At 43.7% G+C, this 23,951-nt stretch overlaps 1 long non-coding RNA gene across 1 annotated transcript; it reads right to left on the bottom strand.

Annotated features, from left to right (window-relative positions):
* Nucleotides 1-2,677: 2,677 nt before the first annotated feature.
* LOC134485835 (uncharacterized) lies at nt 2,678-22,721 on the bottom strand. Its single transcript, XR_010064078.1, has 2 exons — nt 21,340-22,721; nt 2,678-3,805 (listed from the first exon to the last, which is right to left on the bottom strand). It is a non-coding gene; the product is annotated as an uncharacterized LOC134485835 (long non-coding RNA).
* Between the last annotated feature and the right edge of the window lie 1,230 nt (nt 22,722-23,951).

Below are 23,951 nucleotides of genomic sequence, written 5' to 3'. Positions count from 1 at the left end.
AACATGAGGGGAAAAAAGATATATGATCCTATTGATACAGAAAATATCTTAATAAAGTTTATCGATCATTCTTGATACAAAACCTCTCAGTCTTTTAGGCATAGAGGTTTCTGTTTTGAAAAGCTTTAAGAATCAACCAAAGGAGAAAAATCTTAAGGAACCAGGATGAGACAAAGGATTCTTAGACTTGGTTTTAAAAGCATGATTCATCAAAAGAGAAATCAATAGATCAAACTTTGTCAAAAGGAGAAAAATTGCACTGCAGAACATCTTTTTAAGAGGATGAAAAGATACAAACAAGGAGAAGGTATTTGTAAACCTGACAAAAGACAAACCCTGAACTGTATAAGGCCCCCTGGAAACCTGGTGTTGAGGCTGTAACTCAGTGAAACAGTGCTAGCCTAGCAAGCCTGAGGCCCAAGGATTAATCCCCAGCATGGGGTGTGGGCAGGGCCCTAAACTTACGGGGATAAAATGATCCAATTAGTAAACTGGCAAGAACCTTAAAAAGGAACTCAAATGGAGAAGATACATAGAGGTATAAGTGAAGATGCTGTCAGGAAAGCAGATAAACCCACAGCCTAGCACCCTGGGTAGAAATGTGAACTACTACAACCACCCTAGGGATTGGTTTGCTAGTGTCATATCACCCAACAGCTGTGCTCTGAGACATTTCCTTCCTCCAGAGGGATGAAAAATTACGTTCACCCCAAATCTGTACACAAGTGTTTTCAGTAGCTTTATTCATAATAATCCCAAGCTGAAATAAGTCAGTTGACTCTACAGGATGAAGAGTTCAACAGATTATGGTACATCAATAGCATATGATAAACTCAGCAACAAAAACGACAGGAACTCCTGGTGTATAACTATACTGAAACTTCAAATACCTGCGCTAAGAGGAAAAAGGCAACCCAGAGGTTACAAAGTATATTATTCCATTTATATAACATGATTTAAAAAAAACTGTATTTTTTTTTTTTGCAATCAGAAAAAAAACTGTATTTTTTAAACCGGGTCTTGCTGTATAGTCCTGTCTGGCCTGGAACTCACTAATAGACAAGGCTGGCCTGGAAGTCACAGAGGTTTGCCTGTGAGTGGTGAGATTCGAGGTGTATACCACCACACCTATCTCATATAACCTTCGCGAAGTGACATTTAGAGAAACATGGAGCTATGTAGGGAGGCCTTAAGGACTGGAATTGTGGGGGAGAGGAAGGTAACCATGGCCATGCAGGGTCACATGAGAAGTCGTCATGTGATGTGATGTGATGGGATGCTTTGTTCTGCCACTGGTGTCAGGGTCCTGATTTTGCTAGCATGTTACAGTTTTGTAGGGTGTTCCTATTAGGAAGAATTGGGTAAAGGAGTATGAACGCTTCCTCTGCGTTATTTATTACAACTACAATGGAATCTTTAGTTCAAAATCAGAAAGTTTGATAAGAGAAACGTATGTATTACTATGAAAGACTCATTCAGTTCTGTTATTATTTTATCAATGTTGCCCATGAGTTAGTTTAAATTTAGCTATTTCACCTTGAATGAACTCATTGACTAGTTTAGAGAGCTATACAATGGGGAGAGTGCTGTGAAGTGCTATCTTCTGGAGATGACTTGGTCAATGCATCAAGAGCCCAGAGCAGCTGTGGCTACCGCACAAGATCTTCAAAGAATGGGTCCTGTCAATAATTCCTCGTGGTGGGGAAGGGTCTCCTGAGGCTCCCTGCCCCCTCAAGCAGCTATTGACAGTTAAGGGTTGCTGCGACAAAGGGAGTCATTTTCTTCAGTGGCATAGCCACTAGTAAGTTGCCCATGCTCCAAGAACTCACTGCCTAGCTCACTTCCTGTGGTCATGCAAACCGCCTTGATTAAACTCAATGGGAAGACAAAAGGGATTTATGGAAAGAAGGGGCTTGGAGGGAGCAGGAGGAAGAGAGAGAGGGCTATATGGGGGTATAAATTACTAAAAGACATTATATACATGTATAAATAGTCAAAGGATTGCATAAAATAGGATAAACAAATACATAATCATGAATCTATAATGCTAGTATTTGCAAGGTGGAGGTAGGAGGATTGGGAGTTCAAAGTTATCCTTTGCTATAAAGATTGTTTGAGGCCAACCTGAGCGACACAAAAGCCCATGTAAAACCAAACTAAACCAAACCATCAACACTAAAACAATTCTACTTTCAGGTCCCCAACCCCAAATTTAGAATTTAGACACTCGTATTCTACAAGTTTGGTGAAGCACAAAGAAGTATCTATTTCTAGAACTATCCAGACAGTATTAGTGATGTAAGCCACTGCTTTAGTGGTTTGTCCTCTTCCTTGTCACTGGAGATGACCATCTGAAGGGTATCATAGGTGCCATACGGTGGTAAGGGAGAGAGGCCCCTGATGCTGGCCATTCAAGCATCTTCTGAGGAAGTCTGGACCCTGCTCTGATTTGCAGATCGTTTTCCCTAAAGGATAAGAGTAAAACCTCCTTGCTGTATGTAAAATATCTTCAGCTCCATCACTACACCAGATGGTCCATTAATCCCCCCTCCCCAGGGGGATTCATTAAAGCCATCGTCTGGGTTGGAAGGAGGACCTTTGGAAAAGTGCAAATGGGCATATTGTAAAAAGAAAACTCAAACCCTTTGTCTCAGTCTTCCTATTTTTTTTTATTTAAAAAGATTTATTTATTATATATAAGTACACTGTAGCTCTCTTCAGACACACCAGAAGAGGGCATCAGATCCCATTACAGATGGTTGTGAGTCACCGTCTTGCTGGGAATTGAACTCAATACCTCTGGAAGAACAGAAGTGTTCTTAACCACTGAGCCATCTCTCCAGCCCTAGGTTTTCTCTTCTTATAATGAAACACCAGGGCCGAAACAACTTGAGGAGGAAAGGGGTGGTTGTTGTTGTTGTTGTTGTTTCCCATTTTACCACTTATAAATCTATCGCTGAGGGTGAGAACTCAGGACAGGAACCTGAAGACAGGAACTGGAGTAGAAGCCTTAGAGGAATGCTGCTTACTGACTTGCTTCTTGTGGCTTTCTCAGCCTGCTTTCTTACACAACTTAGGACTGCCTGCCTAGGGTTGGCACTGCCCGCAGTGAGCTGGACACTTCCAAACCAATCACCAATCAAGAAAATGCACACAGTTTTCTCACAGGTAAATCTGGTGCAGTGTTTTCACAATTGAGGTGCCTTCCTCCCAAATATCTGTATCTTGTATCAAGATGACCCAAAATGAGCGAGCATATCCCTCCATGCCCTGATACTGCACATGGCAAAGGATAAAAGACCATCATAACTATTCCAACAAAGCCACAGGACCTATGGCTAGACCAAAGGGCATCATTTGCTTGTAAAAACTACTTAAAACAAGCAGGAATTGCTTCAAATAGTAAGTAGAAAGTTAAAATCTGAACTAAACAGTTACTTAATTCCTAAAACGTCTGTCACCCCACAGCTGCAGCTTTTCTGAACAATTAAATTCAAGAGAGCACATTGGTGACTCTGGAATTAGAAATATAGAAGAAAAAAACATATTTGGAAGAGTTTTAGCTGATTAGACAATAAACTATGAAATAAATCTGCACCAAGATAGGAGAACAAGAGTAAAGGTGGTGTGAATACTTTGGGGTATAATTTTCAGGTTGGCATCTGAGGATGTGGAAGATCCTTTCTAATGTCTCTAATGGCGTAGGTTGACTGCTACTGTGATGATCAATCTTCAAGGCCAACGTGACTGAGCTTTCACTCAACGAGGAGGTATGTGCAAGTGAGGGCATCTCATGGACTGGAGTCTGGGATTGAATAAAAAGGAGAAAGCAAATGGAATGTCAACATTGGTCTGTCTGTGTTCACTGTGACCAATCACTCCAGGTTCCCGCTCTCATGCTTTACCAACCAGGATGGACTGTATTCACTTAAACCATAAGCCAAAATAAGTCCTCCTGCTCCTCCTTCTTCTCCTCTTCCTCCTCCTCCTCCTCCTCCTCCTCCTCCTCCTTTTTCTGTCTCTCTGTCTCTGTCTCTGTCTCTGTCTCTCTCTTGAATATTTTTATTTTATGTGTATGAGTACTTTGGCTGCATGTGTGTACATTTACCGCATGCATGCCCAGTGCCCACTGAATCCAGAAGAGTCCAGATCCTCTGGAACTGGAGATACAGATATAAACCATCACGTGTTTGCTGAGAATCGAACCTAGGTCCTCTAGTGCTCTTAAACATTGAACCATCTCTCTAATCCCTAAGGCCTTCACTCGGGCCTTTTGACATACCGAAGGAGAAGAGCAACAGGTAGGGAGACTTGCAATTAGTCCAGAGAACAGAAGGATACTCTGTGTGTGTTCTCTCTGGAGCAGAGACCGTGACCGTTCCTGAAAGACCTACTTAGATTCGTACTGGCCAAAGGACTTGATCGAAAATGATAGGAAAAGATTTGGAGTCAGTAAACAAAACTGGAATTTATCATCACAATATCTGAAAACCTCAGCTCAACAAGAGAGGTGGAGGCCCTGGGTCCCTAGCCAAGGGCACGTCAGCCTGGTTGGGAGCCTACAGAGGCGGAGGCAGGGAGATCACTGTGGTTTTGAGGCCAACCTGCTATACACACTGAGTTCTCAGCCAGATAGGGCTACACAGTGAGATCCAGTCTTAAGAATGAATGAATGGATGAATGAATGAATGAATGAATAAATAAATAAATAAATAAATAAATAAATAATTAAATAATGGATAAATGGATAAGAGGAAGAAGAATGGTTACATTCTAAATTTCCTTTCTGTGGCACTTGATGACAGTTGTGTAGCGATGGTGGCGCATGGCTTTAATCTCAGGGCTTGGGAAGCAGGGGCAGGTGGATCTCTGTGAGTTCAAGGCCAGCCTGATCTACAGAGCAAGTTCCAAGACCGCCAGGGCTACACAGAAAAACTGTCATGGAAAAAAGAACATGAGAGACGCAGTTACCAATGTAAAACTGCAGTTCTCTTTGCTTTCGACTTTCCCATAGCTGGCTCTGTTTTGTATTTGAAAGTTGCCAAATCAAACTAAACTGAAATGAAAACCAGAAAACCAAAAAAAAAAAAAAAAAAAAAAAAAAAGGACGTATTTTTTCTTTTCTTTTTCTTTTTCTTTCTTTCTTTTTTTTTTTTTTTTTTTTTTTGCTCTGTCCATGCCACTCTGATCAAAGCCATGTACGTAGAGCCACAGGTGAGACGATTGACAGTGGGACTTAATTTATGCAAACATGAGGCAGCTGGTGAATCTGAAGGCACAAAATAGAGTTCAAGCCAGAATTAGGAACACATTATGCAAAGAGACCCAGTGCATGATTGGTTCGTGACCCTTCATTTACTCAATAAATATTTACTCTGCGTCTGTCAGTATAGAATTCGGTAGGAGGTAGACACAGCCTACCTCCTCATGGACGTTATTGTGAACTGAAGAAGATAAGTAATTAGCAAATGACTGAAAAAGTGACTGTTTGGCTGCGGGGACAGTAATCACCACAAAGGAAGTGTGTACAGTGTGGTCTGAAATTGCACAAGAGGCACCTACAGCCAATTCATTTGCTTTGTCTCAGGCCTTTGGTATTTATTTACATATACTATGAATCTGTACTTTGTTAAGCTCGCCCCTTACCTACTGCACTAACCTCATCTGTTTAGTCCACCCTCTTCTCCTAGGTTCTGGTGAATGACCAGACTTGTGCCGCTGCCACCAATCCAGAGTTTATAATGTTCAAAACTACCGTGCAACACTGTATCTTTCCCTGGGCATAGCTGATTAGAAGAGTTAGGACTCTGGATAATCCAGAGGATATTCTCTCAATTCCCTTCACTTCGAAAGTGGATCTGCATTTTCTCTACGATGTAATAGGAGAGGCCACCATTAAAAAACAGTGGTCCACTCCCATCCAGAACATTCTCTATTCCTGTCTACGGAAATGAAGGAATTCTCATAGTCCCACTTAGATGGTGCCTATGTTGGTTCATTTTCCATAACTATAACAAAATCCTGGAAGTTGGCCATTTACAAAATAAAGAAGTTTATCTGTTACCCGGTCCCGGGAGTTCGAGGGTACAATGCTAGCCAACATCAGCTTAGCTCTCAGGGGTGGGCGGCATCCAAATGTATGGAGTGTGGGCAGCATCGCATGCCATGATTATCCATACTCTCAAAGGATCAACCGGGGGCTGGGGAGTTAGCTCAGTGGTTAGAGCGCTTGCCTAGCAAGCGCAAGGCCCTGGGTTCGGTCCCCAGCTCTGAAAAAAGGGAAAAAAAAAAGGATTAACTAGGGAAGGCTAGCGAGATTAGTCAGAGGGTAAGAGCATTGACTGCTCTTGTACAGGACCTGGTCTCAGTTCCCAATATGTATATGGCTTCTCATAACTGTCTGTAGCTCCAGTTCCAGGGGATCTGACACTCTTTTCTGGCCTCTACTGGCTAGGTGCACGCGTGGCCTACAGACATAGCTGAAGTCATCAATACAAATACATCAATACAAATAATAAATAAATATTTTTTTTGGTTCTTTTTTTCGGAGCTGGGGACCGAACCCAGGGCCTTGCGCTTCCTAGGTAAGCGCTCTACTACTGAGCTAAATCCCCAGCCCCAATAAATATATTTTTTTAAAAGAATGAACTAGGGTCTCTCGGGAAGCACATCAGTCCTTTCTAAGGGAAATGTCTACATTTGCTTCCTAAGAGATCTCACATTAGAAGTTGCACATCATACCCTCAAGCTAAGGCAGTGTGGAATCTTCACATGTCCAACACACGGGCTCTTAGGAGACACTCTCAAACTGTATGCCCACTGTAGCAATACCTCAGAAGAAATGCTAATTGTCAGGCTTTGGATCTGCTACAGTTTCCTTGTTTTGAAAGTGTCAGCTTTACTCAGACACACTTGGCCAAGTGAGTATCTACAGTCTGGACAAGCTGAGGTGATGTATACAATCTGGTCTTGATTTTCATCTTTTCTCTTTTTCTTTCAACTTAGTTTATGAGCAAAGATACCTCTTAAGAACCTAGTGTTCATGACTGTGGGCATCAACTTATAAAGAAACAGAACTGAGAGTAAGTCTTGTCAACAAAGTTCTGTAGGACCCATTTATTCAGATTTTGCAACATTTGTTCAGGACTTCTACAGACATTGGCTGGGTCCCATGGTCAAAGGACCAAAGATGAAAAAAAGTAATAATTTCTGGACAATATGCTGGATTGAGCTGATATAAAAAGATCAAATGGTGATATGACTGAGAGGGGAAAATCCAATAAAAATTTAATATATGGTAAGCTGATGTCAGATAAGGGAAACTCTCATGTGCCTGACACAAAATATGAGTTGCAGCCATACTTCTCAAAAGAATATTGATAAATGAGTCTAGGTGCAGAGCTTGTGGACTGGATTGTCAGGGGTATGAGTCTCCTCTTGGGAATGAGAAATGAGGCACTGGGCTTCTTGCAAAAGCCAATGACAATGAGGTCGTTTCTGCCCAAGATAATGGGCTATGAACAGCTGTCCAGAGAAATCAGTGGACATTTTATCAAGGACAGGTGGTCCCCCTTACAAATCAGGGAGCCACACACCTAGAGGAAAGACAGAGAGATGTCACAAAGACTAAGCACAACAGTGAACCAGCTCTGGTGGGACTGATGACCAGCTCCATGCAGAAGAGCAGAAGGCCAGGGCTATTGATTTCTGTAACAACAAGAAGAGGAAGAAGGTGAGGATGGAGCTACGGACAAGCCTACAGAAGACAAGAAATCCAGACTCCGATGAGAGGGAGGGTGGGGCAGCATGGTCCTACTATATGGCATGGATATGATAGGACATTACCCCCAGGCTTCCCTCCCCCAAACACATCCCTCTAATCTGGTCACAGGGAAAACACCACAGCAGCGCCAGCAAAAGGAACAATTCTCCAGAATAGCCGATCAATTCACCTCAAAGAGTTAGAAACATCAAAAGATATGGTTTGAAAAACTCACAGGCAAGAAGAGCCTGATGAGAAGACAATTGGATGCTTTCCTGGATGGGACCAGGACAGGAAAAAAGACACCAGATAAAAACTTGGGGAAATTAAGTGCATTAATTAACATCAATTATAACATACGACTTATCAACTTCGATGAGTATGGTACACTAAGGGAGCACATTCGTAAGAAGGGAAGATGCCCCAGCTCCGAAAAAAAAAAAAAAGAAAAAGAAAAAAAAAAAAAAGGGAAGATGCATAGAAACTGTACTAGCCTTATTATTTTTCAGTATAAATTTATTTTTAAATAAATTGTTAATTTTGGTGTGTGATGTTTTTATTCACTAGCAAGTTTCCATACTAAAGTTCATCGAATATATCATAGTTTGTATTACACTCTATCTTAGTAAATATGATATTTATGTATCTTATGAGAACATGGACCTCCATAAGGCGGGATCAGTAACTTGAGCAAGTGTGAATTTTAATACCCCAAGAACTGCTAATGATAGCATGGAAATGAATGCTGTCCCCATTTTGTCTCTGTGGCCACCATCTGTTCTCACATAGAAACAACATCGTCCCTTGGGATAATCACCTATCTAGGAGATATCGATAGTTGTATACAAAGATACTGAAGGATCCCCAGAGGAGCGGGAGAGAAAGTTTCTCCTCTTTTTGCTGCATGTTATAGGTGCAGGCTGCCTGATGTGCACAGGTGCAGCCAGCCAGAGGCTTGAAACAGGAACCACTGGCCCAACCCCCCTTATGTGTGGGGGTGGGGGTAGGGGAGAGTGTGCTACAAGCTTCCTTCTCTCCTGCCCTGCTGTTTCTTGGCAGGAAGTGGTTCGGTGACCATTTTCAAGTCAGTCAGTCAGTGACATTCCCCTGGTGAACCTTAGCGGGTAGAAGTGAGGTGCTCCATCAGAACCTTCCTTCTGAGAAACTTCTAGTTTGCAAGCTATCTTGCAACCATAAGGTTATCATCTAATGCTACAAATAAAGCTGATACAAGGAAAATGAGACCCAAGAGGATTTGGGAAACTAAAGCTGAAGCCTCATTGTATCTTCACAGGGGCACTTTCCCAGAGACAGGAGAGGCTGTTAAACTGTTACTTTCAAAGTCACCCCAACACCTTCCATAATAGGAAATGAAGGGGCTTGTGTTCATTCTCTCTGTCTTTTGGAGCCTTGAGGTGTATGGATGCCGAGTTTAATCAATTTATCAAGACTTCCCAATGCCTCTGTACTGCAGACGGACCCACTCAGAGAGAAGGAAGGGGAACAGTGTGACAGTGTCAGCAGGGGTGACCCATGGGCAGTGGTGGCTCCTCTTGCCTGCCCTTGCACCCTGGGCCTTTGCTGAGTTTATCTCCACAGCCTTCCCATCAGCTCTGTTAACTATACGATGTTCTTCCAATAACTTGCTTCTCCAACTCAGTTATTCGAAGTCTACTGCTGCTGTTTGCAAGCAAGGATCTCAGTTTACCACCAGGGCATGGAGCTTAGTGGGCGAGCATGCATGAAATCGGAGGTTCAGTCTCTGGGTTCAGAGGTCGGGTGAGAAATGTGGTGGTGGTGGTGGTGGGAGGGTAAGGGGGAAGTTGGAGGATGTAGAATAGACTTTGTATATGAAATTCTCAAATAATAATAATAATAAAAAGAAATAAAAAAAAACCCCGACCTTTTGTTTGGTTTTGGCTTTGGCTTTGGTTTTGAACAATGTAAAAGAGACTTTTCAATAATGTATGGCTTCTGTAGCCTCAAGACTTTGGCTCCTGGTGGGACAAACAGAATATATATATGGTAAATGTTGAAAGACTCTCTCACAAACTAGTCAGAGAACTCAGTAGAGTGGGGAACCCCTCTTTCTCTTGGGGTAAGGGGAGGGAGTCAGGTCAGGCCTTACACAGAAGTAGCAGGCACTGATGCTTCATGAGGCCATAAAAATTTCATCAGAGGGAGAGAGGAAAAGGATGTGTGTGTAAATAGAAAAGTGTGAAAAAAAATACATGCTGGGATTGAGCCGGAGCTGAGAATTAGGCCTTTTAAGTATGAACAAAACTAGACCTAAGATTAAAGAGAGACTTGCAAGATGGCTCAGTGGGGAAGGCACTGGCCTTGTGAGCCCAATGTCTTGGGTTTCGTCCTGAAGCCCATGCAAAGGTGACAAAGAGAACCAATCCTTTCATATTGTCCCCTGATCACCATACCATGGCATGAGTACCTCTACTCACACACACGTATGTAGCATATACACACATACATTAAAAAGGAAGGAAATTAAAAAAGAAAAGAAAAAACACTGAGGAGAAAATATAAAGAATAGATGAGGACAGATTTTGGAAATAAGTGGATAATTGGGTAAAACAAGTTCTTAAAGTGCTTCAGTTGGCCTTCCAAAGTGTTTTAGGATTATTCTGGTCTGAATTCTCTCGTGTTCAGTGAGTTGCCTCAAGATCTGGGAGTAGAAAAGGCCTCCAGACTGAGCAATGGATGGAGTCTCGAGAGCATAAGTCCAGCCCCAAGGACAGTCACTGAAAACAGGGCAAAAAGCATGATTTCTCTCAGGTTTTCACGGCTTTGTTCAGACAGAGATGGAGCAAAGCAAACAAGGACCATATGGGAAAAATGGAAAACAAATATCAACATGGCATATTCAAATCGAGCTGCAGCAACAACTGGAAGCCGTAAATGTTTAGACACCCTAATTAAAACACAGAGAGTCTAACCTATCAATATTGGCTCATAAGCTGTGCTGTGGACTGAATCTCATCCTCTCTAACATTCATTTAGAGCCCTGGCTTCCCAGGGTACCTGTGTCTGGGAACAGCAGAGATAACATCTCTAGGTTGGGAGAGTCTTGAAGTTAGCAAGGTTCTGAGGGTGGGTTCCTAACTGGATGCATCTGAAGCCTTATACTGGCTGGTTTTGTGTGTCAACTTGACACAAACTGGAGTTATCACAGAGAAAGGAGCCTTAGTTGAGGAAAGGCCTCCATAAGACCCAGCTGTAAGGCATTTTCTCAACCAGTGATCAAGGTGGGAGGACCCAGTCCATGGTGGGTGGTGTTGTCCCTGGGCCGATAATCTTGGGTTCTATAAGAGAGCAAACTGAGCAAGCCAGAGGAAGGAAGCCAGTAAGTTACATCCCTCCATGGCCTCTGGATCAGCTCCTGCTTCCTGACCTGCTTGAGTTCCAGTCCTGACTTTCTTTGGTGATGAACAGCAATGTGGAAAGTGTAAGCTAAATAAACTCTTTCCTTTCAACTTGCTTCTTGGTCATGATGTTTGTGCAGGAATAGAAACCCTAGGACAGGTCTTAAAAGAAATCCTCTTCTCTCCACAGCAAGACCCAGGACAGCTAGTGACATGACAAGATATGGTCTCACAACCAAGACAAAGAAAATTTAAAAAGTAAAGAATACCACTGGAAATAAAGGTGTGAATTCAGAATAACAAGAGTCCAACTAATCATGACTATGTACTAATCTTAAAACGTTTATGTGCTCAATAACGAAGCTTCAAGTAAACATGGAGGGGGTGGGCATGCTGGCACACACCTGTGATACCTATAATCAGGAGGCTGAGCCAAGAAATGGGAAGTTCAAGGCCAGCCAGGGTTACACAGTGAGACATTGACTTGAGAAAAAAACAGTAAAAACAAACAAACAAAAGCCATATAGAATTACAAGAATAATAGCCATCCACAGTTATAGACAGAAATTTCATTAACCCAACTTCAGTAATTAATAAAAGTGAAAAAAAGTCATTAAGGACACAGACTTAAATACTTACTAACCAAATTTATGTTTACAGACCATTCAAATCCCAAACAGGAGATTTCAATACTCAGACATTACTTCTTCCCAAGATTCATGATGAAGTTTGAGGAATCAAGGGTGGGAAGTTATAAAGAGAGACCGCTGACTGAGACCGACTCTAATACCCAGACAGTCTGCACACTTTCTAGACCAAGGTGCACAAAGACCACGATGGAGAAACAGTGTGTCTTCGTCCTTGGTGGAATGCTTGCATGATTACAAGTGCAGATGAATTGGGGCCAGACTCCACACAGTGTAGCCCTCACTACAAAGCCCAAAGACTACAACATCTGCAGGACAACAAGAGGAACCCACTCCATTTCTTGTTAAGAACTCGTGTCTTAGATAGGAAACAAAGAAACATCAATCGCATGAACCTAAATGTCTGTACTCCGAGAGATATTAAGAAAATGAAAAACCACAGGCTGGAAGGGAAACGTGAATTGTGATTCTGGTAAAAGTTTTATATCCAGACTCTATAACTAAACTCAACAGTAAGAACCGTTGGCTGGGAGATGGCTCAGTCAGTAAAGTGTTTGTCACTTTGGTCATTAGTACCTACAGACAAGCCAGATGTGCTGTCACATGCCCATATGCACACACGCCTGCACTCACAAAGTAAAAATGTGAATAAAAACTTTCATCTTAAAAATACAGGCGACAATCAGGTGTAATGGCACACGTCTTTAATCACAGCACTCAGGAGGAAAAGACAGGCAGATATCTCTGTGTGTTTGAGGCTAGCCTGGTATAAATAGTGATTTCTGGGACAGCCAGAGCTACACAGGGAGACCCTGCCTTGAAACAAAACAAAACTAAATATAGGCGGAGACCTAAAGTGTTATTCGGATTTTTTAGGTTGTTTTCTGAGACATGGTCTTGTACTGTACCTCAGGCTGGCCTAAAATTCTCTATGTACCCTAGGCTGGCCTTGAACTCCTGGCAACCCTTCTCCTTCAGCATCTCCAGTGTTGTGACCTCTACATCTGGCTCGAATTGATGCATGTGCACCTGTGATTCTAGCAGCAATAGACAAAGCAATCAAAATGGGTGTGCATCAGGAAATGAACAGATAAAAGCGGAGTGTTAGTCATCATTAAAAATGAAAGCTCTTATGATGCGTGCTGCAGCACAAATGATCTGTCAGGATGGCAAGCCATGTGAAATAAGGCAGGTTCAGGAAAACAGATATGTCAGCTGGACACGGTAGTCTTCCAGAAGTCTTCTGGGGGAGGCACAGGGATCAAAAGTGGGCGAGCCTTGGAACCCTGGACTACATGAGGCCTTGGATTAAACTACAAAACAAAACAAGAAACGAACTAAACTAAAAAAGACAAGAACCAGCCAAGGGCAGGGCACACATGTCCTCTATAGCACCAGCTAGTCCAGAGGCTGGGGCAAGAAGATGCCTTGAGCACAGAAGTTCCAGGCCAAACTGAGCACCATACTGAGCCCATATATCTTAAAACAAGTATTTAAGCACCACATAGTCTATGTAATCCCACTCATATGAGCCTTGAGAGTAGTGAAGTTTACTGAGACAGACGGTAGAATGGTTCCAGAGGCTGGGACAACTGAGGAGTGGAAGTTACTGCATAATTAGATTTCAGTTTTGCAGTGAGAAGAGTTTTAGAAGTACAGTGTGAAAGTTCTTAATAACACTGTACACATAAAAAAAAAAAGCTGGTGTGGAAAGCTGTAAGTCATGCATATTTTACCACAATTCAAAATGACTCAGTAATGTACATAAATGGGAAAGTCATAATGAAGCCCATTGTTTTATATAATTAACATACACTAATAAAATAAAAGCTCAGTATTGGGAAAACAAATACCCAATTGTAGTGGCTATTCCTGGTTGTCAACTTGACTATATCTGGAATGAGCTACGATCCAGAATTGGAGGGCTCACCTGTGATCCTGATCTTGAGGGTGGGAGTTACAAGTTTCTGACATGGATCTTGGCATGGAGATCTTGAGCCATGGTGGCTATGAATCCCAGGAGGCTAAGGCAAGGAGATTTCTGAGTTTAAGGGCATCTGGGACAAAGCAAGTCCAAGACCCAGGCCTGGTGGTGCACACCTTTTAATCTGGGCCACACCTTTTGCTAGAGACCTACATAAGGACATTGGAAGAAGGAAGAGGTTGGTGCTCCTTCGCCTGCCTGCCTTGTGGGACTGAGCCACTGCTAGATCCTTGGACTTCCATTCACGGCTGCTGCTGACTATTGCTATGGAGTTGGACTACAGACCATGAGTCATCAACCAATTCCCTCACTATATAGAGACTACCCATGGGTTCTGTGACTCTAGAGAAGCCTGACTAATACACCAACTATACAACTTGGGCAAAATATTTGGACAGATAATCTGTGAAGAAAATATACAGATAAGGCTGGTGAGATAGCTCAAGGGGTGAAGGTGCTGACTGCCAAGCCAGGCAACCTGAGTTTGATGCCAAGAACTCACATGGAGGAAAGAGGGAAATGACTCCTGAAAGGTCCCCTCTAACCTCCATATGTGTGTTGTCGCCTTCTCTCTCTCTCTCTCTCTCTCTCTCTCTCTCTCTCTCTTTCTCTCTCTCTCTTCTCTTTCTCTCTCTTCTTTCTCTCTCTCTTCTCTCTCTCTTCTTTCTCTCTCTCTTCTCTCTCTCTTCTCTTTCTCTCTCTTCTTTCTCTCTCCCTCTCTCTCTTCTCTTCTCTCTCTCTCTCTCTCTCTCTCTCTCTCTCTCTCTCTCTGTCACACACACACACACACACACACACACACACACACACACACACACACTGGCATGTACACAATTTAACTAATTAATTAGTGTTACCCTCACCTGCAGCCGGAGAAGCTTCTGCGGTTGTGATTAACAGTTAACACAGAGGCTCCTAACTGGTTGGAGTGCTGGGAATAAGTGTCTGTTGAGTATCAGCCTCAAACGAGACACCTATGTCCCGTTTTGAGCATTGAGGAAGGGGAGCAGTAAGAACCGAAGGACAGAGAGGCATGCTGTGATGCTGCCTTTGGGACATGATATGACCATTGTACCATGAACTCACCTAGCTATGGTCACCTGCCCGTCAACAATCAACTCCACAAAATCAGTCAACCTTCCAATTGGCAAGAGCAATTGGGTTCAGTGGTTTATTAACAATAACAACACACACACATACACACACACACACACACAACATACCTTTAATTCTAGACTTAGGAAGCCAAGATAGAGGCAGGAGGATCTCTGTCAAAAAATAAATAAAACATACTCTGTTTTAAAAAAATTTTTTTAGGGCTGGAGAGATGGCTCAGTGGTTAAGAGCACCTGACTGCTCTTCCAGAGGTCATGAGTTCAATTCCCAGCAACCACATGGTGGCTCACAACCATCTGTAAAGAGATCCGATGCCCGCTTCTGGTGTGTCTGAAGACAGCTACAGTGTACTTATATATAATAAATAAATAAATCTTTAAAAAAATTTGTTTAAAAATAAGATTCCCTGGTTTACTTTTTATTACTGTGATGAAAACCATGGCCAAAGGCTACTGGGGAGAAGGGTTTCTCTCACTGTGCAGCTCACATCCATCATGACGGGAAGTCTGAGAAACACTCGAGGCAGGAACTGAGGCAGAGACCATGCAGGAACGCTGCTCACTGGCTTGCTGTCCATGGCCTCCTCAGTCTGCTTTCTGTTTTGCTTTTTTAAATTTTTAATTTGTATCTTCTCTTGTATGTTACACCCTCAGTTTCCCATCCTCCTCTGCTCCCAGTCCCATCTCCCTCCCATCCCCTCTTCCTCCATTTCTCTTCAGAAAAGGGCACAGCCTGCTTTTTTATACAATCAGCCAGCCCAGGGGTAGCAGCACTAACTGTAAGCTCTCTCATATTAATTATCCCCCACCGAAAGTACCATAGTTTAGAAGCAGTTTCATCCCATCACCACAGGGATAACTGTAGGATAGCCATCTGATAGACAGCTAGCCGGCTCTATTGTGTTATCCCTTCTCATTAAAAAAGAAAGAAATGGATACATTACATAGCCATTTTGGTGAATGAAAACAATCAGACACAGCAGTACTACATACTTATAATTTAGTTTATATTAAGTTCCAGAAAATGTGGACTCAGCTGGGCAGCTGAGCTCCACCCAGTACTCGGGAGGCAGAGGCAGGCAGATCTCTGAGTTTGAGACCTACCTGATTTATAGAGTGAGTTTTAGGACAGCCAGGGCTACACAGAGAAATCTTGTCTCAAACAACACACACACACACACACGCATATATATATATATATATGTATATATATATATATATGTATATATATATATATGAGAAAAGAGAAAGAAAGGAAGGAAGGAAGGAAGAAAGAAAGAAAGAAAGGAAGGAAGGAAGGAAGGAAGAAAGGAAGAAAGAAAATGCAGAGTCAACAGTGTCAGGATGCACATCCGTGGTTCCCAGAGTTACATGTTGGGGTTGGTACAAGGGAGGGCAGAACAGACTACACTAAGACAGGAAGAAGTGTGGGGAGATGTTGGACACTTCCCTTGGACACTGCGTGATTGTGGTGATAGTCTCATGGTTGTATCCATATGCCAGGATCTAACAAATTACACATACTAAATTGTGTGTCTTCCTGTATGTCAATTCTACTTCAATAAAGCTATTAACAGAATAAATAAGGGAGCTTTGTGAACTCAGGCTCGATCTGCCTCAGTGGGTTCCATCTGTTGGTGGAGACAGAGATTAAGGACCATAACGGTTTGGAATTGTCACTTTGGGAAGCGTCCAAGGGAGGCATGGTATTCAGTGGGATGAGACAAATGTCGCTAAGCAAGATGGAAGGTTTTGAAGATATTAAAAATTTGCTCTGCACTCAATCAACAAGGGAAGCCCTGAAGCCATCGAATATGGGAGCCAGGAGGGAGCTAAAAGACAAAATACAATCAAGTTCGCTTTGCAGATGAGGAATTGAACAAAACAAAGACGAAGGAACAGTTAATGGAGTGAAGAAAAAATGTGGGGCTGCTACGTCCTGCTCTGACACTGTCTTAGTCTGTACTTGAAACTACACTGAATCCTTGATAATCATTCACCACACCTACAGAAAAAACAAAGTAAGACTGTTGCCACGGGACACTGAATTCACGACCATGTTAATGGCCTGGAAAGTGGAGGGGCCAGCACCCCTACCTTCAGACTCCAGTCCCCAAGCCTTCTTAGATATGATGTTAGTTCTTACACAGCAGCACTGCCTTTCTACCCCGAGGGTTGGGGAAATCCTCAGACTCCTGTGTGAAACAGTTCTGCTGATGTTGGTGTAGAAAGAACATTTATTTAAAATTATGGGTTGGTGTATTAGTAAACACTATGAGTCTAAAACACATTTTCCTTTGCTTGAGTGAGATCTCAGGGGTCAGGACCACTTGGTGAAATTTCCCTGAGTTCAACAAAGCTACCAGGTATATGCAAAATGTACACACACACACACTCTCACACTTACATGCACAAACCCTCACAAACACTCACAAACTACCTGCTCTCTCAGTTCATCTTGTGTGTTATAAAAACAGTACTCAAAGCCAGGGATGGCAGCTCACACCTATAATTCTAACACTTGGGAAGCTGAGGCAGGAGAGTTGCCATGATTTGGGGGACAGAATGATTGAGTGAGTCTCTGTTACAGAAAAAGGGGGAAAAATTACACCACCAAACCTTTTTCTGACATCCTATAACTTCTTTCCCATCAAATCAGAAGCTGCAGTCTTCCACCAGAGAGAGAGAGAGAGAGAGAGAGAGAGAGAGAGAGAGAGAGAGAGAGAATCCTTTAAAGATCAGCCCCACAATAGCTATCCTTAGTTGTGGGATACAGGTCCCTTGTTCCTCCCGACCCATGACCCATGTCTTACTAGGACAGATGAAGGGGTTGGTGAAGGGCTGACCTTAGACCACCTCACCTGATGGACAGGGCTTAACAGGCTCAGCTGCTGAAAACCGTAGAGGTTGGAGTGCGTTCCACTGAGGCCCACACCAGGGTCTCCTAGACAACTGAATAGAGGGAAGAGCCTTGAGCCCATCCCCAAGCAACCCCTGGCAAATTAGAAAATGGAGGATAGAGGCAAGGGGACGGAAACTCCGTAAAACCAGTGAAGACACCCCACCTGAAACACAGCAAAAACATAGGTCGTGGAATCAAGTTACTCAATAGAGAGAGATGGGGATAGGAGGTTCAGTGGTTACAAGAGATAACTGCTCTTCCAGAGGACATGAGCATGTTTCCTAGCACCTACAACAGGCAGCTTGGGGGTTCTGATGACCTCATCTGGGCTTGGTAGGCACCCACACGCACACACATAAATAATATGTATACATATTCCTCTAAAGAACAAGGTCACTGCACTGCAGGGTTTTATGGTAAAGCCAAGCTACTTTTACCTAAAACAGCTGGCTCTTACTGTTTGGGGCTTCGTTGTTTGGTTATGGTGGCTTCTGTCCAACGTCAGACATTATTGTTGAGAATTTGTCATGTGTTCACTGTACATGGAGAGTTGGTTAGAGACAAAAAGGAAAATGCCAGAGAGGGCCTTGATAGATTAGAGAGCGCTGGCTCGTTGCTGGTTCATTAAGTTCGTATCCCATCTGTCTGTCAATATTTTTTTTCTAGAACTTTGAATTAAATTCTCTGGTGTGTTCTGAATCAAAGATAAGACATCTGTAGCTTCCTAATGAATGGTTTCTCTCTCCTATCATCTAGCCGATGATTAAGTGGCGTGAATTCTGCATTTGTGGATGGGATAGGTCGGGAACACCACAGCATGAAAATGGAGTAGATTTTTTTTTTTTAAAAAGGAATATAGTTCTTTCTGAAGCTGACAACCATTATTATGTGCATGCGTGTGATACCTTACAATCATTAGCAAGTGCTACCGTGATCGTTAACATCCTTCGCCTTGGAAAATGAATATTTTATTATGCTTCAAGTCACAAGCAAAGTATTGAAATACCTTAACTACTTCCTTATTATTCCCAAATACACATTATAAGATAATGACAGTACTTAATATGCCGGGAGGCAAAATGCTGGTTCTACCTTTGAATAGCCATTTGCCATAGGACACTACGGGAAGATAATGCTCTTGAAATCAACTGAAGGCAATGGGCATGCGCAAGAGTGGGCGGAGTTAAGGCGGATTCGCTCCGTCTCCTTTAAACCATTAAAGCAAGGGCTGCTAAAACACAGCGCAGTGTGCGTGTGCTGGCAGTGGCGCCCCTTACTAGAGAATCAGCTAAATGCTGGGAACTTCTATTCTCAGGAGCCATGGTGATAGTCCATTCTGCCTACTGTGTCTCTAAGAAGACGACACTTAAGTCCCCACCCGACCCAACCAGACCTTGACTGTCAAGCTTGGTGAAGCACATAGTTGATATTCACAACTGTCTTTAAATAAAATAATTTCCGGAGAGAAGGAAAAACCTACAGGCTAAATCACTGCCGATGCTGAGAAGTTCTGTGGGTACTCACTCGACCATCCTTCGGCTGTTTGGAAATATTCGTAAAGATTGGAGCGGCTTCTGAGGAGGTACAGGGTGCTTGTTTAGTTTGTGAGACCCGATTGATTAAAAAATAAAAAAGAAGTGGAGAGAGATGGGCAAGGTGGTCCTGCCTGTAATCCAGCCCGTGGGAAGAGGAGGCGGCGGTAGGATCAGGAGGTGGAGGGCAAACTTTGGCTTCAAAGAATAGTGTGTGTGTGTGTGTGTGTGTGTGTGTGTGTGTGTGTGTGTGTACATATATGTATATATACATACTACACACACACACACACACACACACACACACACACACACACACACACACTTTTTTTCTTTTTTTCGGAGCTGGGGACCGAACCCAGGGCCTTGAGCTTGCTAGGCAAGCGCTCTACTACTGAGCTAAATCCCCAACCCCCACACAAACATTTTTTTAATGAAGAGGAAGTTGAGTGTGATAGTCCATACCTTTAATCCCAAAACTAGGGAGGCAATGGCAGGCGAATGAAAGAATTCAAGGCTATCCTGATCTCCATATTAAATTCCAGGTCAGCCAGGGCTACACAGTGAGACCCTGGAAAGTGGGGTGGAGGGGGCGTGGGGGAGTAGCTTTAGGCATAAAATCCATAGGGATCTCTCCAGTCACCCTGGAAGTCCCTGCAAACAAAGCCAGCCTGAGAGCGTGACGTAGCATGTACGTCCTGTCTTTACTGCTCTGTACCGCAGCCCTCACAAATCAAGGCTGAAGGAGGAACTGAAGGCTGCGCCTGCCCTCATCACATGACTCTTTCCATGAGGAGAATATCCCCTCCAGAGGTGTGGCTGTACCTAACAGTTAACGATCGCTTCCTACCTCTAAGTCCGTGGTTTATTCCTCTTTCTATGGCTAAGCGGCAACTGCATCGTCGGTGTGCAAATCTAAATGAGGAGTTTCTGCAGAGAACACCTTCCTTAGAGTCCTCAAGAGCATGGCACCATAAAAGGCAGGGAAAGGTTTCCAAATAGACTCTATTCGAGACTGAAATTTATCAAACTAAAAGACAAGGTGAATTCAGCCGCTGAACAAAGCTGGAGAACCAGGGTTCTCTCCCTGAGCGGTTATGGGTGTTGGTGTGCTGTGTGTGTTTAGAACAATTGTCTAAGCTATGCGTGTTTTCCTCTCAAGAGCTTAAAGTAAGAGGCTGGTCGAAGATTCCTTCTTCTCCCTTCTTATCACTGACTTTCAGCTTTTTTTCTCCTGTCTGCTTTAGTCTTATCTTTGCCTGTCATATTGAAGGGCGGAGGGCGCAGAAACAACATTTTTCTGCAAAATAAGGTGGGGTTTAATGAACCTCACGATCCTCCCAGAGTTGATTGTTGCATAGCCTCATTTTCATTTGCCAGTAAAAGTAATTGTGTTACTTTATTTATTTTATTTATTTATTATATCTAAGTACACTGTAACTGTCTTCAGACACCAGAAAAGGGCATCAGATCTCATTACAGATGGTTGTGAGCCACCATGTGGTTGCTGGGAATTGAACTCAGGACCTCTGGAAGAGCGGTCAGTGCTCTTAACCGCAGAGCCATCTCTCCAGCCCCCAATTGTGTTTCTTTATACTGTTCATCCACAAGAAACCTGCCAGCCACAAGCCTTGACTTCATGATCTCCCCCATCAGTAATTGCAATCCCTCCTTCCCTAAACGGGAACGATATTCCCGTTTTCCCAGTCTCTCTTTCCTTTATTTCTATACGTCCAGCAAATATCCATGCTTCAAGTTTCTAATATGAGCCCTGAGGTTCCCTGACCTATTAACCCGTCCACAGCTGGTTCCTCTCCACACCTGCTGTACCACAGTCCACAGAAAGCAGAAGACTCTTGGAGAGGTACTTAGTAAACGCCAGCACCCGTTCTTCTAGAGATGCACATCTATACAAACCGTGTTTCTCCTGTAATCAGCTGGACCTACTTATACTGCCTAACGAACTCCTTGGGTAAGGCCCCATGAGTTGCTGATAGCCAGACATCGCCATCTTCCTCACCATGAGCATCTGGTTCCAGATGTGTGGCAAGATCCACAGCCAGACAGACCCAGCGTCAGACAGACCTGAGGGACCTGCAGGCTGGCAGGTGTCTGATCCATCTGCTCCGCTGCTGTTAGAAGCACTTCATGCTGACTAAGCTGGTTTTGAGGGTGTAGTGGATTAGGACTAGGGAGAGTGAGCCGTCAACACGTGACTCAGGGCTCTCAGGGCAGGGCGTGTGGCACACAGTTTCATTCAGCACCACACCTCAAACTTGGCAAGCAGCTGAGTTAAAGGCACTCCCTGAGCAGCGGCAGCGGTGGTGGCAGCAGCAGCTCTCCATTCCAAGGTTCGCGTGCTTGCGTGATTCATCCAAGTCTTCTTCTACCCCAGCCCAACTCTCCTTAGGGGACAGGCAGACTGGAGGCACGGCGTCACAGGGGGAGAAGCAAGGGACAGGAAGTAAGGAACTGACAAGGGTCCACTGACTGGACATTCACCTTCTGCCTTGTGCCTGTGAAGTTTAGGGACAAGGACATTTAAGTCTTGTCAGTGATGGTGTACACAGATGAGTCTTTCAGGTGCTTTGGTACTGAAAGATACCAGAGAGCAAACATAAACGAGACACCAAATCCCAGGGGGCACTCGAGCCAGAGACCCTTCCACAGGAGGATAAAACTATGCTGTTCTTGTCTTTTAGTATTTCAGGCATATTACTGGATGGTCTTGTTCGTAGACCGTGATTAGACACCAAGCACTCAATTACGTTGAGATGTGGCTGTCCCTTAAGTGGGGTCCTGGGGGTGGTACAAAGGGACTAGAGCCCTTGACAAGGGTAAACTGGGGACTGTGACTTGTCATGAATTACATTACGAAACGTACAGGTAGAGAAGCAAAGAGGTATAGAAGATTCCATCAGTCACCTGGTTAAAGTCCACCTGAACGGGACCTTGGAGTGGTGCGTGTGTACTGACCATTTACTGTAGCTCTGACTCATGGGCCCTCTGTGAACCCAGGAGGAAAGACGGGAACACTAAAGTCAAAGCTTATCTAACCAGACTCCAGTGGACAAACAGTCAACACAGGACAGACAAATAATAACAAGAAGGCTGTGGGGACAGTCTGGCAATATGGGACATGACCTCAGACTCATTCAAGGTTCGTGACCAGATTTCCTACAATAATGGAGGAGGAGGGACCCAGAAAACCAAACGAAAACAGAAAACAGGAAGAAGGAATCTGGAGGGCCCACCCCTAGCTGAGGAACTTCTGGCAGTTGATGGCTACTCAAGGAGAGAAAATCACTTTTCTGTGGGGATGTGGCTACTGGTAGGCTGTCCACTCCCTAGTGGCTGGCCTTGCATCTCTTCATATATGATATATGGTCAGCACTAATTGGACTCGAGGGTATTAATACTAAAAAAAGAGGGCTTGCAGTTGGGAGGGGCGTGGGTGGGAGGTCTCTGAGGGAACAGATAAGATAAAAGACTTGAAGGAGTATGGCAGGTAACAGAATTGTCTGCCAGGGTCTCTCCTTATGAAACCCAGTCCTATGCTCACATAATTCCAGGGCTAAAAGCCCCCCTCGATCCTGTCCTAGGACCTCCCTGCCTTCCCCTAGGCCCAATCCTGTCTTAGAGACCAGGTTTTACCCTTCTTAGAATAAAAACACTCTCCAGGGCCTTAGCTAAGTTTGATTGGGAAGGTTTATATGTGGGTATCTTACTAGAAAATGCAATCCCAAGGAAAGCCCAAGGGAGAGGTAACCAATGCAAAGGTGACCTATGGAATTGGCTGCCACCAAATACAATGACTTGCCCAAGCCATAAGATTGTGTCATGAAAAAAAATCACAAAACTGGTGCCTCAGCATCTTGGGGGAGGATGAGGAAAGAAGTGACTTAGCCATTGGCTTCCACCCTTCCCTGAACAAAGGTTCTCCCTGTGATCCATTAACTTCCCATACTCTCACATTATGCTGGAGCCGAATTCTTAGACCTGACCTTGGAGTCATGTTTTAGACTAGTCCCGTACATCTCAAAACACACACACACACACACACACACACACACACACACACACACGAGAGAGACAGACAGACAGACAGACAGACAGACAGACAGACAGACAGACATGGGACGACACCATTAGCATGCTCACAGTACAACCTCTAATCTTAACATCTGCTCCAGCAACTAACACACAATGGGTCAAACCCACATGGTTGGCCTCCAGCCTTTAAATAACTCTGAAAATGCGGGAAATATGTGTGAATTGTTCCTCTCTCATTGGAAGCCAAGACTTTTTTTGGACTCCTGGGCAGATTTGAGCAGTTGAAGCACCAAGGTAAGAGACACATTTGGTAACTTGTCACATCATCCTCAGAGAACCTTTAGGCCCTAATCAAGTATCATCATCTGTCTGTCTGTCCGTCTGTCTGTCTGTCTCTCTCTCTCTCATGCGTGCGTGCGTGTGTGTGTGTGTGTGTGTGCGTGTGTGTGTGTGTGTGTGTGTGTGTGTGTGTGTGTGTGTGTGTGAGAGAGAGAGAGAGAGAGAGAGAGAGAGAGAGAGAGATCAGGAATCTGGGAACTCATTAGCATTGCCTTCACAACACTGACAAACAGAAGCAAA

The sequence above is a fragment of the Rattus norvegicus genome, chromosome 2 (assembly GCF_036323735.1).
Source record: "Rattus norvegicus strain BN/NHsdMcwi chromosome 2, GRCr8, whole genome shotgun sequence".
Lineage (NCBI taxonomy): Eukaryota > Metazoa > Chordata > Mammalia > Rodentia > Muridae > Rattus > Rattus norvegicus.
This window is presented reverse-complemented; position numbering and strand designations above follow the sequence as displayed.